At 40.8% G+C, this 15,150-nt stretch overlaps 1 protein-coding gene across 8 annotated transcripts in view; it reads right to left on the reverse strand.

Annotated features, from left to right (window-relative positions):
* The window catches only part of DTNA (dystrobrevin alpha), a 432,447-nt gene extending 417,796 nt beyond the window's left edge, over positions 1 to 14,651 (reverse strand). For all 8 annotated transcript variants that reach the window (XM_070050330.1, XM_070050313.1, XM_070050325.1 and 5 more), the window contains exon 1: positions 14,367 to 14,651. The gene's annotated coding sequence lies outside the window, so the exon portion shown is untranslated. The remainder of the gene's footprint in view (positions 1 to 14,366) is intronic.
* Positions 14,652 to 15,150: the final 499 nt, after the last annotated feature.

Genomic DNA, 15,150 nt, shown 5'->3' on the forward strand with positions numbered 1-15,150 from the left:
GTTTCTGATGCAGCAGGTCCTGGGTGGAATCTTAGAATTGGTATTCACAAAGAATTCCAAAGTGGTGCTGATGCTGCTTCTCTGAGGACTACTATTGGAGAACCATTGTTCTAATACAGTGAGAATGTCAGGGTTATCTATCATGTCATTACCTTTCCTTGTCTATTGAGAAAATTTCACCACAATGGCATTCATTGTGATCTTCCTGTCAATTGTCATCCCAGCATATTGATTTCAAGCAGAAAAGACTTAGCCCTTAGACTCAATCTCTTGTATTGGACTTGGCGCTAAAGAGACTGAAAACACAGAAATGTTATCACACATATATTTTATTTTTTAATGAAAAATTTGTTTTTATTTATTTGAAAGGTTGTGAGAGGAAGAGAGAGCAGGGAAGAGAGAGAGAGAGGGGAAAGAGGAGAAGAGAGATAGGCTGATAGTCTTTATCTGCTGGTTCAATCCCTAAATGGTAACTACAGGCTGAAGGAAGGAGCCAGGAACTTAGTCTAGGTCTCCCCACATGGTGGCAGGGATCCAAGTTCTTGAGCAATCACCTGCTGGTTCCTAGAATTCACATTAGCAGGAAGCTGGAATTGGAATTAAAGAAGGAACTTGACTGAGGCATTCTGATAATGGAATATTGTTGTCCCAAATGGCACCTTTACTGATGTGCCAAATGCGCATTCCCAGGCACAGATTTTAAAAGATGCCAAAAATCTCTCTCTAGTCTAGGGGTCAGGAAAGAAACATCATAGGAAAAAAAAAAAAAAAAAAACTTTGGACAATGATTACTCTATTGTGCCTGACAAGATAGCAAAAAGGTGGCCTCCATCACACCCATGCCAACACAGGCTGTATGAGAAGCCTAGATTTCCATCTTCATCAGACTCAAGGTGCCGTAACTTCCCTTATCTTCCACCATGGTGACACCACAAATGACCAAGCAAGGAGCTGGAGACCTTCATTCCCACCAAGGGGTAATAAAGACTCCCTATTCCCTACCACCACTATGTAGTCAATACTCTTGGTAGGGGTCCTGACTTCCACCCCCACTGGTAGTACTGAGAATCCTCTTACCACCTTTGATGAGGTGCTCTAACAGGAGGTCTGGTAGAGTGTCAGGATGTCACTAGGACCCAGCCATCATCAGGCCACCTCAGGTCAGTGGCAACCACATGGGGCACAGAAAGGGGGCACTTCTGCCCCTTCCAATCAGAGAGGTATCAGGGAGGACCTAGTGAGAGTCCCGATTTTCCCATCTTAACCTATAGTCATGTGGAGTCCCTCAAGCGTCAAGGGAGACTGAGAAATCTGTCCTCTTGCCTACACTGGCCACTGAGGTGATGTTGGTAGAAAACAGTTAAATCAAAAGGTCCAAATGAATCCAGAGTTTCCTGATGTATAAGAAAATGGCTACATTTCAACTGAAAATCATTCATCCTATATTTCAATCAAACTGAGTAGGGGAAAAAAGAAAAGTGAAATAGAGTGTTTGAATTATGAGAAAGTTTTTAAAGCAGCAACCATAAAAATCTTTCAATGAGCAATCATGAACATGCTTGAAATACATGAAAAAAAAAAAAAAAAGATAGAAAGCTTCAGCCAAGTGTCGCTCCCCCTCTTCGCGGAGGAACGACACAGGACCCAGCGCTGTCTTTTGTCTGCTCGGCCCTCCCCAGGTTTGCTGCTGGTTCTTCCCGGGTTGGCTACCGACCCTTCCACCTCCGTGGAAGGGCGGTTCCCCCTGCCACTTTCCCCACTTCCGCGGGGGAGCGGCACACCCCCTGCCGGCTCTCTCGGGGGCTGCTCAGATGTTCCTCAGGTGTTCCCCTTAGATGTTCCTGGTGCATGTTGTCTCTCTCTTCCTTTATAGTCCTCTTCCACCAATCCCAACTCTGCTACCCACACGCTGAGTACGCTGCTCTCCTCCAATCAGGAGCAGGATCAGCTCCTGCAGGTCATCACTCAAGCTGGTGAGAGGCAGCTGTGTAGAAGCTGTTTACTCCTCTCCCAGCGCCATATTGTGGGAGAGCAGATGCATAGAATAAGTCTTAATTCCAGTAACTTAGTCTAGTCCGAGTTGCTCCCCACAGCCAAGAAACAGCACTTATAGGGAAGGACCAAGTGGAAAATTTAGAGCTGAATAAAGCAATAATCAAAATATAAAATTCAGTGGGGTGGGCACAATAACAGAATGGAGGTGACAAAAGAAGATCTGAGAGCTGGAAGACAGAACAATAGGAAATGCCTGATTTGAACAACAGAAAACAGATTAAGGAAAAAAGGGAAACAAAAAAGAACAGAGCCTCAGATACGTGCATGTGATAGAGTGAATAACTGATTCCAAGGATGTTCAGCAGATTAGACCTCACCCATGGAAGCTGTTAACATTTCCTGATATGCATAAAGGGATTTTATACATTTGTTTATGTTACATGTCCTGAGTTAGGGAGATTATCCTGGATTACCAGGTGGGCTCAAAACACAATATCCTTGAGAAGAAGGTAGAGAGAGATTTGAATGTAGAAAAGCAAATAGGAAGTTTGGTGACAGAAAAATAGAAAGGGGGCACTTCTGCCCCTTCCAATCAGAGCGGTATCAAGGAGGATCTAGTGAGAGTCCTGATTCCCAAGGAATCCACTCTGAGTCAAAGACTACAGGCAGTCTTCAGAAGTTAGAAAAGGCAAGGGATCAGATTGTTCCATGGAGTGTACACAAGGAAGCAGTCCTGCCTACACTTTGACTTTAGCCCAAAGAAACGGATTTATGATTTTGGCCTTCAGAACAATAGGCAAATAAATGTTGTAAGACATTAAGTTTGTGGCAATTTGCTAAAGCAGCTATTGGGGGTGGGGGGATGGGGGACCACAACAAAAGATCTCACACTTATGCCCTGGATCCCTGGAAAAAAAGAGGGGAAAATGGGTAGAACTGAAAAACTGTGTAAAGTGTGTGGCTGAAATCTTCCTAAATTTGACAAAAGACATAAACTTACAGTTTAAAAACTGAGTGAACAAGAATATAAAAATAAGTAAATTGAGGCAGGTGTTGTGGCACAGCAGGTTGAAGCCCCAGCCTGAAGCGCCGGCATCCCATGTGTGTGCCGCTTTGAGTCTTGGCTGCTCCACTTTTTTTTTTTTTTTTTTTTTCTGACAGGCAGAGTTAGATAGTGAGAGAGAGAGAAAGGTCTTCCTTCTGTTGGTTCAACCCCTAAATGGCCACTATGGCCGGCGCTGCGCCAATCTGAAGCCAGGAGCCAGGTGCTTCCTCCTGGTCTCCCATGGGGGTGCAGGGCTCAACCACTTGGGCCATAGCAGAAAGCTGGACCCGAGGAGGAGCAACCAGGACAGAATCCAGCGTCCCAACCAGGACTAGAACCTGGGGTGCGGTGCTGGCCTGCTCCACTTCTGATCCAGCTCTCTGCTATGGCCTGGGAAAGCAGTAGAAGATGGCCCAAGTCCTTGGGCCCCTGCATTCGTATGGGAGACCTAAAGGAAGCTCCTGGCTCCAGGGTTTGGATTGGTGCAGCTCTGGCCATTTTGACCATTTGGGGAGTGAGCCAGTGGATGGAAGATCTCTCTACCTCTCTGTAACTCTGTCAAATGGATAAAATAAATCTTTAAAAATATAAGTAAATAAACCCAAGGAAATTCATGCCAAGACACATAATAAATTCATACAAACTAAAGACAAACAAAATCTTGTAAAGAGCAAGAGAAAAATGATGCTTTATTATAAGAGCAAAACAGTTAGGGTTCAATGGATTTCCTAACAGAAACTTTGAAGATAAAATAAGGAATCATTTTTCAAATGCTCATAGAACTATCAATATAGAATCTATGTCCAGTGAAAATATCCTTGAATGAGAGCTACATCAAGAAATCCTCAGATGAAATAAAAAAGTTATTTTGCTATCAGTAGTTCTGACGTGCTCCCAAAAATGGTTAAAGTTCTCAAAACAAAAGAAACAATAAAAATGCAATGTTCAAACATTGATAATAAAGCATGCTAAGCAAAAATATGAATTCAAATAAAAATTATATCATTTTAAGTGTATTTCAATATTTAGAGAGGGAATATTTGACATGTAGTAAATTAAGTATGTTAAGGGAGGTAAGATTTCTGTACTTCACTCCAACTGATAAAATGACAACATGTATATGTACTATAATGTTTAGAGTAGCTGCTAAAATATATAGTAAAAAAATGTATACACAAGCCGGCGCCGCGGCTCAATAGGCTAATCCTCTGCCTTGTGGCGCCGGCACACTGGGTTCTAGTCCTGGTTGCCCCTCTTTCAGTCCAGCTCTCTGTTGTTGCCCGGGAGTGCAGTGGAGGATGGCCCAAGTGCTTGGGCCCTGCACCTGCCTGGGAGACCAGTAGAAGCACCTGGCTCCTGGCTTCGGATCAGCACGGTGCGCTGGCCGCAGCATGCCGGCAGCAGAGGCCATTGGAGGGTGAACCAACGGTAAAGGAAGACCTTTCTCTCTCTCTCTCTCTCTCTCTCTGTCCACTCTGTCAAAAAAAAAAAATGTAAACACAAAAATGGAATTCTAAATATGTTCACCACGTAACTGACAGAATAGAAGGAACAAAACCCTAGAGATACCAAAAACAGAGAAAACAAGAAATTACACAATGAGGCTCTAATGTTGCACTTAAGGTATATATAACTGGTCCAATTAAAAGACAGAAATTGGGACAGATGTTTGATGCAGCAGTAAGACACTGTGTGGGACAATCACATCCCTTATCAGAGTGCCTTGGTTTGAGTCCAGCTGTGTTTCTGATTTAAGCTTCCTGTGAAAGTGTACTGACGGAAGCAGCAGGTGATGATTCAAGGACAAGGCTCCCTTTCACCCACATGGGAGACCTGGATTGAGTTCTTGGTTCCTTGGTTTGGCTTGGCCAAACTCCATTTATTGCAGGCACTTGGGGAGTGACCCAGCAGAGGAGAAATCTCTGTTTTCCTCTCAAATAAAAATATAATAGAGAGATTGGCAGATGAATTAAAATATGATCCAACATATTTTATCTACAAGGAATTAAAATATAGCAATTTAGGAAGGTGAAAAGTATAAGAATGGAAAAAGAGATGTCATGCAAACATCAATTAAAAGGAAAAAGAGTGTCTATATTGACATCACATAAAGTAGACTTTAGAGCAAATGTAATTACCAGACACACGTGATGTAAAAAGATTCAATACTGCAAGAAGAGTTAGTGATCTAACTACGCATATATCAAATAACAGAGCTGTAAAACTTGTAAAGCCAATTTGGTATACAAAAAAGAGAATTTTTAAAAATTTACAGTAACAATTGGAGATATCACAATATTTTATCAATGGGACAAATAGAGAGGCATCAGAGATACACAAGAATTAATAGCATCATCAACCAACATGGTCTAATCACCTATTATAGACCACTCTATTAAAAAATAGCCAAATATACATTATTTTCCAGTGGTCTTGGAACATATAACAAGATATGCCACATTTGGGGACATAATGTAAACTTCAACAAATTTCAAAGAATTGAACTGATACAGCGTTTGTACTTTAACCACAATGAAATCTAACTGGTAATCCATAACAGAAAAGTAATGGGAAATTATCCAAACATTAGGAAACTGAACATCACACTTCCAAATAATTCATGAGTAAAAGATGAAGCTTTAGAAAAAATTGAAACTACACTTAACTGAATGAAAATGAAAACTAAACATAGCAAAACATATGACACACCTGTATGGAATTGCTGAGAAGGAAATTTATAACACCTAAATCATATTTGAAAAGAAGAAAATTTCAAACCAATATTTATGCTCACTCGAGAATATAGAAAAAGATGAGCAAATAAATACAAGGTGAGAAAATAATTACAAGTTTGCAAATCAGTAAAACAGAAGACAGAAAAACAGAGAAAATCAATTCAACAAAAAATATGTTCTTTTAAAAATAACTAAAACTGGAATATCTGTAGTAAAACTGACAGAAGAGAGAAGATACAAACTATTAACACCAGGAGTGAAACAACCAATATCACAAGAGATCCTGAAGACATCAACAAACTAATAAGGAACATTCTGAGTATCTCTACACAAATAAATTTGATAACTTAGATAAAATAGACCATTCCTTAATGAATTTAAATTATGACTAATATAATACAAAACAGATGGTTTGAATAGTTCTCTAAGTATTGTTATGGGCTGAATTACATTCCCCCTAAATTTCATATGTTGCCATCATAATTCCAATTAAATTGAAACATAACTGTTAGGGTGGGTCCTAATCCAAAATGACTGTGTTCCTTACAACAAGAGGAAATTAGAATACACTGAGAGATATCAGAGAGGTCTCACCATGTGAAGACACGGAGAGAAGGTAGCCATCTGAAAGCCGAAGAGAGAAGCCTCAAAAAAAAAAAAAAATGAAATGGGCTGGCGTTGTGTAGTGGGAAAGGCCACCACTTGCAATGCTGGCATCCCATACGGGTGCCAGTTCATGTCCCAGCTGCTCCTCTTCCTATCCAACTCCCGGCTAACAGCCTGGCCAAAACAGCAGAAGATGGCCCAAGTGCTTGGGACCCTGCCACTCACATGGGAAACCTGAATGAAACTCCTGGCTCCTGCTTCAACCTAACTCAACCCTGGCCATTGTGGCCACTTGAGGAGTGAACCAGCAGATGGTTATCTATCTGTCTCTCCCTCTAACTCTGATGTTCAAATAAATAAATCTTTAAAAAATAATCAAATATATCAGCACTTTTGTCTTTGACTTTCAGCCTCCAGAATTGTGAGAAAATAAATTTCTGCTTTTAAACTATCCAGTGTGCAATATTTTATAATGTCAACCCTAGAAAACTAACACAAACATTTAAATTTTTTTCTGCATCTATTACTTTTAAAAAAGTCATCTTAGCCTAGATAATTTCAGTAGCTAATTCTAACAATGTTTAAGGAAGAATTACCACCAATTCTTCATAATCTCTTTCAGAAAACAGAAGAGGAGGGAACATATCCCAATTCATTATGAAGTTACTATTAGCCTGATACCAATACTGAAGATAACATCAAATAAGAAAACTATAGGCCAATATTTATAGTAAAGGTCTTTAACAAACTACTCGCAAATAGATTCAGTAATACACACATGGAATTAAACATTATGACTAAATAGAGATTATTGCAGGAATGCAAGGCTGGTTTGAAGCTGAAAATCAAAGTACTCAAAGAATTATCTAAACAAATGGAAATATATACCACATTGATGGATTAAATATCAATTATCTTCAAACAAGTATATAAGCTTAACACAATTTATATCAAAATCCCATAAAATATTTTGTTAGTATAGACAAGATAATTCTAAAGTTTACATGGAAAGGCAAAGAAACTAGAAAAGCTAAAATAATTTTGAGAAACAAGAATAAAGTTGGAGGAGTCAGCCTATATTATGTTAAGACATCATTTACCTACAGAAATCAAAATCATGTAGTGTTGGCTAAGGGTTTTACACATTGATCAATAGAAAGAATAAATATCTCAGATAGACCCCAAAATAATACTAATGCAAATTATATTTCTGACAAAGACTTATTTAGAATATATCAAGAACTCTCAAATGCAAAAAATTAAATAATCCAATTAGAAAATGGAAAAAGACATGAAGAAACATTTCACCAAAGAAGATATAGAAATGGAAAACAAGCACACAAAAGGATATTCTATCATTTATTATTATTATTAAAGAAATGCAAATTAAAACTATAATATAGCTATACATCAGTCAGAATGGATAAAATAAATCTATCAATAACATCAAATGCTGGTAATAGAAGGAAATTTAACCTCTCATACATTGTTGATGAGAAGGCCATTCATTCCAAAAAAAGTTTGCAGTTTCTTAAAAAACTAAACAAGCAACTTCCAGGCATTTATCTCAAATAAATTAATACTTACATTCACACAAAAAAGTATATGACTATTTAAAGCAGTTTTAGTTATAACAGTCAAAACTTTGAAAAAAATCATAGACATCTTTTAAGAGGTGAATAGCTAAACAAATTATGGCACATTCTTGTTAAGAAATAGTATTCAGCAAAAGAGGGAAGAAATTGAGACATGAAACAAGCCAGACAAGTCTCCAGAGAATTATGTTGAATAGAAGATCCAATCCCAAATTTTACATACTGTGTAATTCCATTCATATAACATTGCTGAAATGACAAAATTATATAAATGGAAAAAACAGATTAGTGGTTCCAAGGGGTTTAGGGTTGTGGCAACTCAAGTCAAGTCCATCTGGTCATAAAAGAGCAACAGGAGTTATCCTTGTAGTAATTGAATTTGTTCCTCACTGTGTCTACCTTAGCATCTAGGTTGCGATATTTTACTGTATTATTACAAAGTGTGGCACTGAGAAAAATTTCATAAAGGGACCATAAGATTTCTCTGCATTCTTACAACTGCAGGTATCTAAAAAAAAGTTTAGTTAAACTTTGGACTGACTGTATTCTAATTACACAAGTTATTTTTCAATGTAAGGTAAACATGCAGGATAATTTGAGTGTTTATTTGCATTACATTTTATTACAGCATATGACAGCACAAGTGATACATTTGTCCATGTTGGTGAAAATCACACAAAAAAAATACACACACAAATAGGACTTCTGATTTCTATACCACACTGATAGTATCAAATCTGATGAGGAAATTCAGTTTGGATGCTGTGTGCAGGTTTTATCATTAGTTTTGGCTAGCAATTTATATCAAATAGGCCACTTCACACATTCACTCAAAAGAAATCACGCCTTCCATCATAATTTCTTAACTAAATATAACATCCAATGGAGCATCAATTTCACAATAAGTTTAGCTTCTGATTTCTTTGCTGGTGGTTTCTTGTGAGAAGCATCTTTCTTTGCTGCAGTTCCAGGACAGATATTGATGAGCCTACTTCTACATTAGATAATATGTATTTCTTAGGTGGTAAAACCATCAAAGGGAACTGACTAATTTAATCACCAAGTCTGTCCACTATGACACAGTATTTTTCTGCCTGGACACATTATAGGATTGTATATCTTTTCAATGTTTAAATTAGGCATGGCCATTTGTCTTGCTTTGGCAATTAAAACATTACAGAAGTGGCAAGTCCCTCTTCCTGGTGGAACACTTGAAGAACTGGCAATGATTTTCCACATTCCTAGCATGTTCCATGATGAGATGAGCATATACTTGATGATGGGGAAATCCAACCTGGGATCCCCGAATGAGAAAGATGAAGTCTTTATTTGCCAAGACGGGAACATAGCACTACCAAGATGTAACTGCTCTTTTCAGTCACGGAGATTTTGGAGTTGTTATCATAGCATCAGCATAACCTAATTATTATTAGCTGATTGATATGTTTTATACTTACATTAAACACAAATTTCTGCAACAGGAAATTTTATTGTGACATTAAATTGTACACTCCAGTTAATGCATCATTCATTGGTGTACTTCATGGCACTCTCTACTGTAACACATGGAGGAGGAGGAGTGGGAGGAGGAGGAGTGGGAGGAGGAGGAGGAGGAAGGAAAGGGAGAAAGTTGGGGAAGGGAAATTCTTATCAAATCAAGCTTTGTATCTTTTTCCTTATGGTAGAAATTACCATAATAATTTTCTGGTTTCTCCATAATATCAAGCTTTGTATGAAGGTGAGAAAACAGAGAAGAAACAATATATCACATTCATAATAAAATATGAATCACAGAAATATATAGATTACCTTCAGCATTTCCAAAAGCTTCAAAGGATGCAAATATCTGTATATGTGCACTATGTATGAATTATGGTCTTTAATATATTTTTAAAAATTATTAGAGGGAGAGAGAACAAAAGAAGAGGATAGAACATTTGCATCTGATGGTTCACTTCTCAAATGCCCACATGGGAACCAGGAACTCAATACAAGTCTCCCATATGGGTGTCAGGAACCCAATTAATATAACCATCACTGAGTCTTCGTAGGGGATACATCAGCAGGAAGCAGGAGCTGGATCCAGGTATTTAACCCATGCACTTAGATATAGAATAGCAGTGTCTTACCTGCTAGGTAAACCATCTCCCCATAACAGTTTTTATTTTACACTTCACAGTTTCTTTTAAGTGCATACTCAGCAGAATGAAGTTATTGTGGCAAGGTGACTTAAACTTCCATGTTTTTAGTGGTTATAGAACTTCCACTTAAAGATACTTTCCTAATAATTTGAACTAATGCTAATACAGTACTCTTAAAAAATTAATTTCAAATTGTGCTCATGATACCAATTTTTAATTTAGAACTATATAATATAAAATTCTCTTAATCTAACAGTCACCAGTGGTTGTCTATGCATTTGTATATCTTTTCATGCTTTGTACATATTTTTGTCTGTAAAAAGCATTGATATAAAGGAAGCTTATTTTCCCCATTAATTTTTATTAAAGTAATCAAAGATCAGATTAGGAGGTGTTGATTTTCAACACTGATAGAAATGTAATATACCACAAACTTTCAAGCCAAGTGCCCTGCATAAATACTAGATGGTATGGACTACTGAATGCTTGAACCCTTCTTTATCTATGTGACAGCTGTCATCCATCCTGGTGATAATGACCACTGGCGATAATGATAATACATGCACACTTCATATGGGTGGTATGCAGAATGTTGTCAGTTAATTTAGACAGAATCCATAGAATGGTGTCTATTACACAATATGTGTTCAATAATTGTAGTCATTATCATGTTTGTTTTAATGTGTTAGTAACCCATGCTCTAACCACCACCCCCCCCCCCACTGCAACACACACACACACTCAACAATTAACATCATCTCCTTATTCTAGGGTCTCTTGTCTTCCCTTGGGCATTTCAGATAATCTTAGGAACTGTGTGATGAGTCGATTAAAATTCTATTTTGAAATATTCTATCATTTTAACAACTACCAATGGAAACCATAAAACTACTTTCCTGTCTGAAAGTAAGTTTTTAAGTTAAAGAAAGAAAGTGGCTATATTTCATTAAACCTAAATAACTATTTGCAAATAGGATAACTGATAAGGGTGGCACATGCTTTAAATGATTTTAAAAGTACAAACAAGAGTCCTGTAGTAATCCTCCATAGGTCCATAATAGGTTGACAATGGGGGTAAATACTGTGTCTCTTGGTGAATACAAAGGTAGGGAATAATTAGTGTAAGCCATGTTCCTGTCTTTGAAAATCGTTCAGAAAATTAACACACAAGCATTAAGGAGGCAGAATGGCCAGAAACACCCTGTTGTACATCATTGCTCCACAAATCCTGTAACGCATTGTTTAATTCAGGAACCTTACCTCCAAAGGCAAGTAATAATTTGTTTTTATCATTATTTTGTTAAAGTCTGCCCCTGTGCTGTCAGGGCCAACACATCTTTCTACTTATCACTGATTGCTGCCCAGCACCTGGAACCAAGGAACTCTGCAGCAGCACAGGCAGTATAATTCTCCCTAAACAGGTGCAGAGTATGAAAGGAAAACCTCAGGTCAAAACTACCCAGTGAGATCAAAGTAGCAAGGGAATGCTCACTCTAAAATAAGTAACAGAATTTTAAAAACTGGAACAGCTTTGAGTCAGTTAAGAAAAGATACATGCACCATAGGATTGATGCCTTAGTAGCAATGAACATTTTATATAAGTAAATGGAAAATTCAATTTCAATATCAAGATACTTGTGCCTGATAGCATACGTCTCTAACCATGTGATTACACTCTAGCTTCTCCAAATAAAGATGTAGGCTTACCTCAGGTGTGTGTGTATTTGTGCATGTGTGGTGAGGGTTAACCACTGAAGAACTGGATAATTACTCCCCATGCATAAATCATGTTTCCATGTAGTTCAGTTTAATTCCAGTCTCTTTTTTATATTTTATGTTGAGTACTTGGGGTTTGAAATTGTGTGTACTGAATTTAATTAAAGATAAGAATTAAAGGAAATCTATGATGGTCAAAATAATTTTTAAATTCATTATGTGAAGAAGCAATTAAGTCTACTTGAAGAAAAACAGATCAAGATTTGAGAAACGTCTGTCCAATAAAATGAATATTATGAAAGCTTCATGATAAACTCAAATGAAGAGTAATTCTCTGAAGACATGAAGCTTGAGTTCACCCCACTGAGACCTTTCTTCAAATCATGCTTAATTTAAAACAAGTGGAGATTTCAAAACTATTTCAACTTAGAACTAATGAGAACATTTGGTTTCAGTCTTCATTGCTACACAAATTTGTATAAAGTACATACAACAGGCTAAAAGACATGACATACACGGAAGGCCTCAAAATATAGTCTGCATTTTAATCACTGATAGTTGAAAGAGAATTGTATAATTCTTCTAAAACTGCCCAACCTCTTGTCAGAGTGACGGGATTAAAGTTAATTAAACTTGCTCAAAATTCTTCAAGATGGCATTCTGAAGAAAATGATGGTCATGCTCTGAACAAAGAATAGACTGATAACTTAGGAAGTTTAAAATTAAGTGCAAACAGATATACATCTTCAGCCATCTGCTTTATAATATACTTTGCTGACAAATCTTACTGGCTCAAAATCTTGAGTGTGCCGTTAAATGCTGTTTATAACTGTAGGAAACATGGTTAATGGTGGCAAAAGGAAACCACCAGGAAGGCTATCTGCCATACTTATTGTATCAAAAATTAGAAAAGAGACAAAGAGAGGTTTATTGCCCTCAACATACAGTACATAGTAAAGGGGTGCATCATGCTAGAGATACGTGGTCAATAGAGCGGGGCCCTACTCTTCAAGACCACACGAGTCCTTCACCTCTCTGTACCTGGAATTCTCATCTGTAAAGGGTCAGCTCCTCTAACGGTGATGTAAGAACTAAGAGTGAATAAAGCTAAACCACAACCAACCAGGGGACGTGGGGGCAGCTGTGTTTTCTGAAATCGCCACTTCTGGAATAAGCCAAAGAAATACCTATAAATAACGAAATATAGATGATTTGAAATTAACAAGTACATACACCCTCAACAACACAGGTATCTCACGTTCAAAAGGAAACACAAAGTACCAAGTGACCATGACAGGTCACAGGTAAACTTGAACATCAACTCAAAGCGCCATTTTTTTAGACTCAGAATGAATCCAAAGAGGTAGGAAGCGCAAGTGCATACCCGTCATATGTATCCCCAACTTCCACACTGCCCTGCCCAAAGCCACGCCCCAAGCCTGCCAAAGAGCAAAGTTTTGCAATAAGTCGGGGAATGGTACCATTGAGTCCCAACTGGGCTGTCCCCGCCCCTCTTCTCTTTGGCTTTGGTCTCTTGACAGACACCTCTGTCCACCTTCCACTCCGGCTACCAGAGCGCACCTCCCTCCTGCCTTCCGTCCAGCAGAAATTCCGAAGAGGGCAACAGGCAGTAAAAGCCGAGGACCCTCCACCCCTGCGCCCCGGTCCCCCGACCCCCCAGTCCCAGCGCCCGGCGCCCACTCCCACTCAGCCATGCGCCGGGGCACCGCAGTGCACGGCAGCGAGCGCAGACACCGCTGGCTGGGAACCCATCGCGGATTTCCCGGCCAGTACCTCCCCGGGCTGTCCCCCAACATGAGCGTCATCCCTAATGGAGGTGACCACGCCACCTCCCCATCAGCTCAGCCCACGAGGACGACCGAGAGGGCAGCGATCGCAACAAAACAACTCGACCCGCGACGCCAGGGAGACGGCTGCCATCGCCACCCCGGGAGCCCAGCCGCGGAGGCTAGCAGGGGCTGCGGCGCGGCCCGGGCCTCCCCGGCAGCGGCGATTTACCTGCGCAGCCCCGCGCCCCCGGCCCGGCCATCCTGCAGCAGCCGCTACCGCCGCCCCGCGGGCCCGAGGCGCCGCCCGCCGCCCGGGGAGGCGCCGCGCCGCAGTCCTGGCTGCGGCGCCCCGCACATGCTTCGCGCTCTCGGCGGCCAGCGCCCGCGCACAGGTGGGGAACCCCCGCGAGTGGGCGTTGGGGCGAATCCCTACTCCCGCCGGCGCTCTCCGCCCGCCTCCACTCTTGACTTTGCCCGGTGCGCGGCGCCTGCCCTTGCTGGAGCGCTCAGCCGCCCGCTGCCCGCGCCCCGGCGCCGTGGGCGGCTGCGGTCCCTGCGCAGCTGGGGCTGCGCGTCATGTGCACCTCCCGCCCCGCCGCGGGCTCCGCGGCACCGGGCGGCCGGGGGCAGCGCGCGGCAGCCGGGCCCCGCGCCCCCCTCCTCGGCCGGCACACGGACCCCCGTCCGCCCCCGCGCCCTCCCCCACTCCGGAGCTGTCAAGGAAGCAAACGCCGTGCACACACCTTGGAATGGAGGGGCGCCTCAGTCACCGACTCGCCAAACTCTTAGAAGGTGTCCATTGGTCTGCAGGGAGGTTTGGGCATGGAGTAGGAGCCGCTTTCTTATTATTTAATAATGTTGGAAGTGCCGGGTCCGCTGCCAGAGTTGTGGGTCATGTGGGCACAGCAGAGGCTGGCTGCTGCCAGTACCAGGGTTTCCTGAGGATCCTGAAACTATGATCTCATCCTCCTCATCCGCCTCCCCCGCCCCTCTCTCCGCGGGCGCGCACGCACAGCACACACATACACACACATACACACGCGCGCGCACACACACACTCACACCGCGTGCACCACCTTCCTTCCCGGACCGAAATATTCCTCCAGGGAAATACAGTATTCACGCCCCTCACTGGGGGAGGAAAAAAAAAAAAAACCCTCCCAGATACAGGTTTTTCTCTTTCAAAGCTGATTTATGTGCTTTGTTTATTGCCTACAATTTTCCCTCACACGTGCAAGGGATCCGAACTGAAACTAGAATTAAAATAAAAAATAATCACCCTCTTATGTTGACCCAGATTTTGGTCAGAACCCAGAGACTCAAAGAGTACAATTTTCTTTTTAAAATCGAAGCAATAACGTACCATGCTTGAATATAGAATAGTGAGATCTTGAATGTATGCAGTGGGGTTCTTTTCCAAGCTGCAAACATTTCCCAAACATTACCTCATTTGTTTGCAGAGCGTCCTTGCAGAGGAGGTGGATGAAAAGGCAAACAGGATTGTCACTTCAGAGGCACAGGTGAGAT

The sequence above is a fragment of the Oryctolagus cuniculus genome, chromosome 10 (assembly GCF_964237555.1).
Source record: "Oryctolagus cuniculus chromosome 10, mOryCun1.1, whole genome shotgun sequence".
NCBI lineage: Eukaryota > Metazoa > Chordata > Mammalia > Lagomorpha > Leporidae > Oryctolagus > Oryctolagus cuniculus.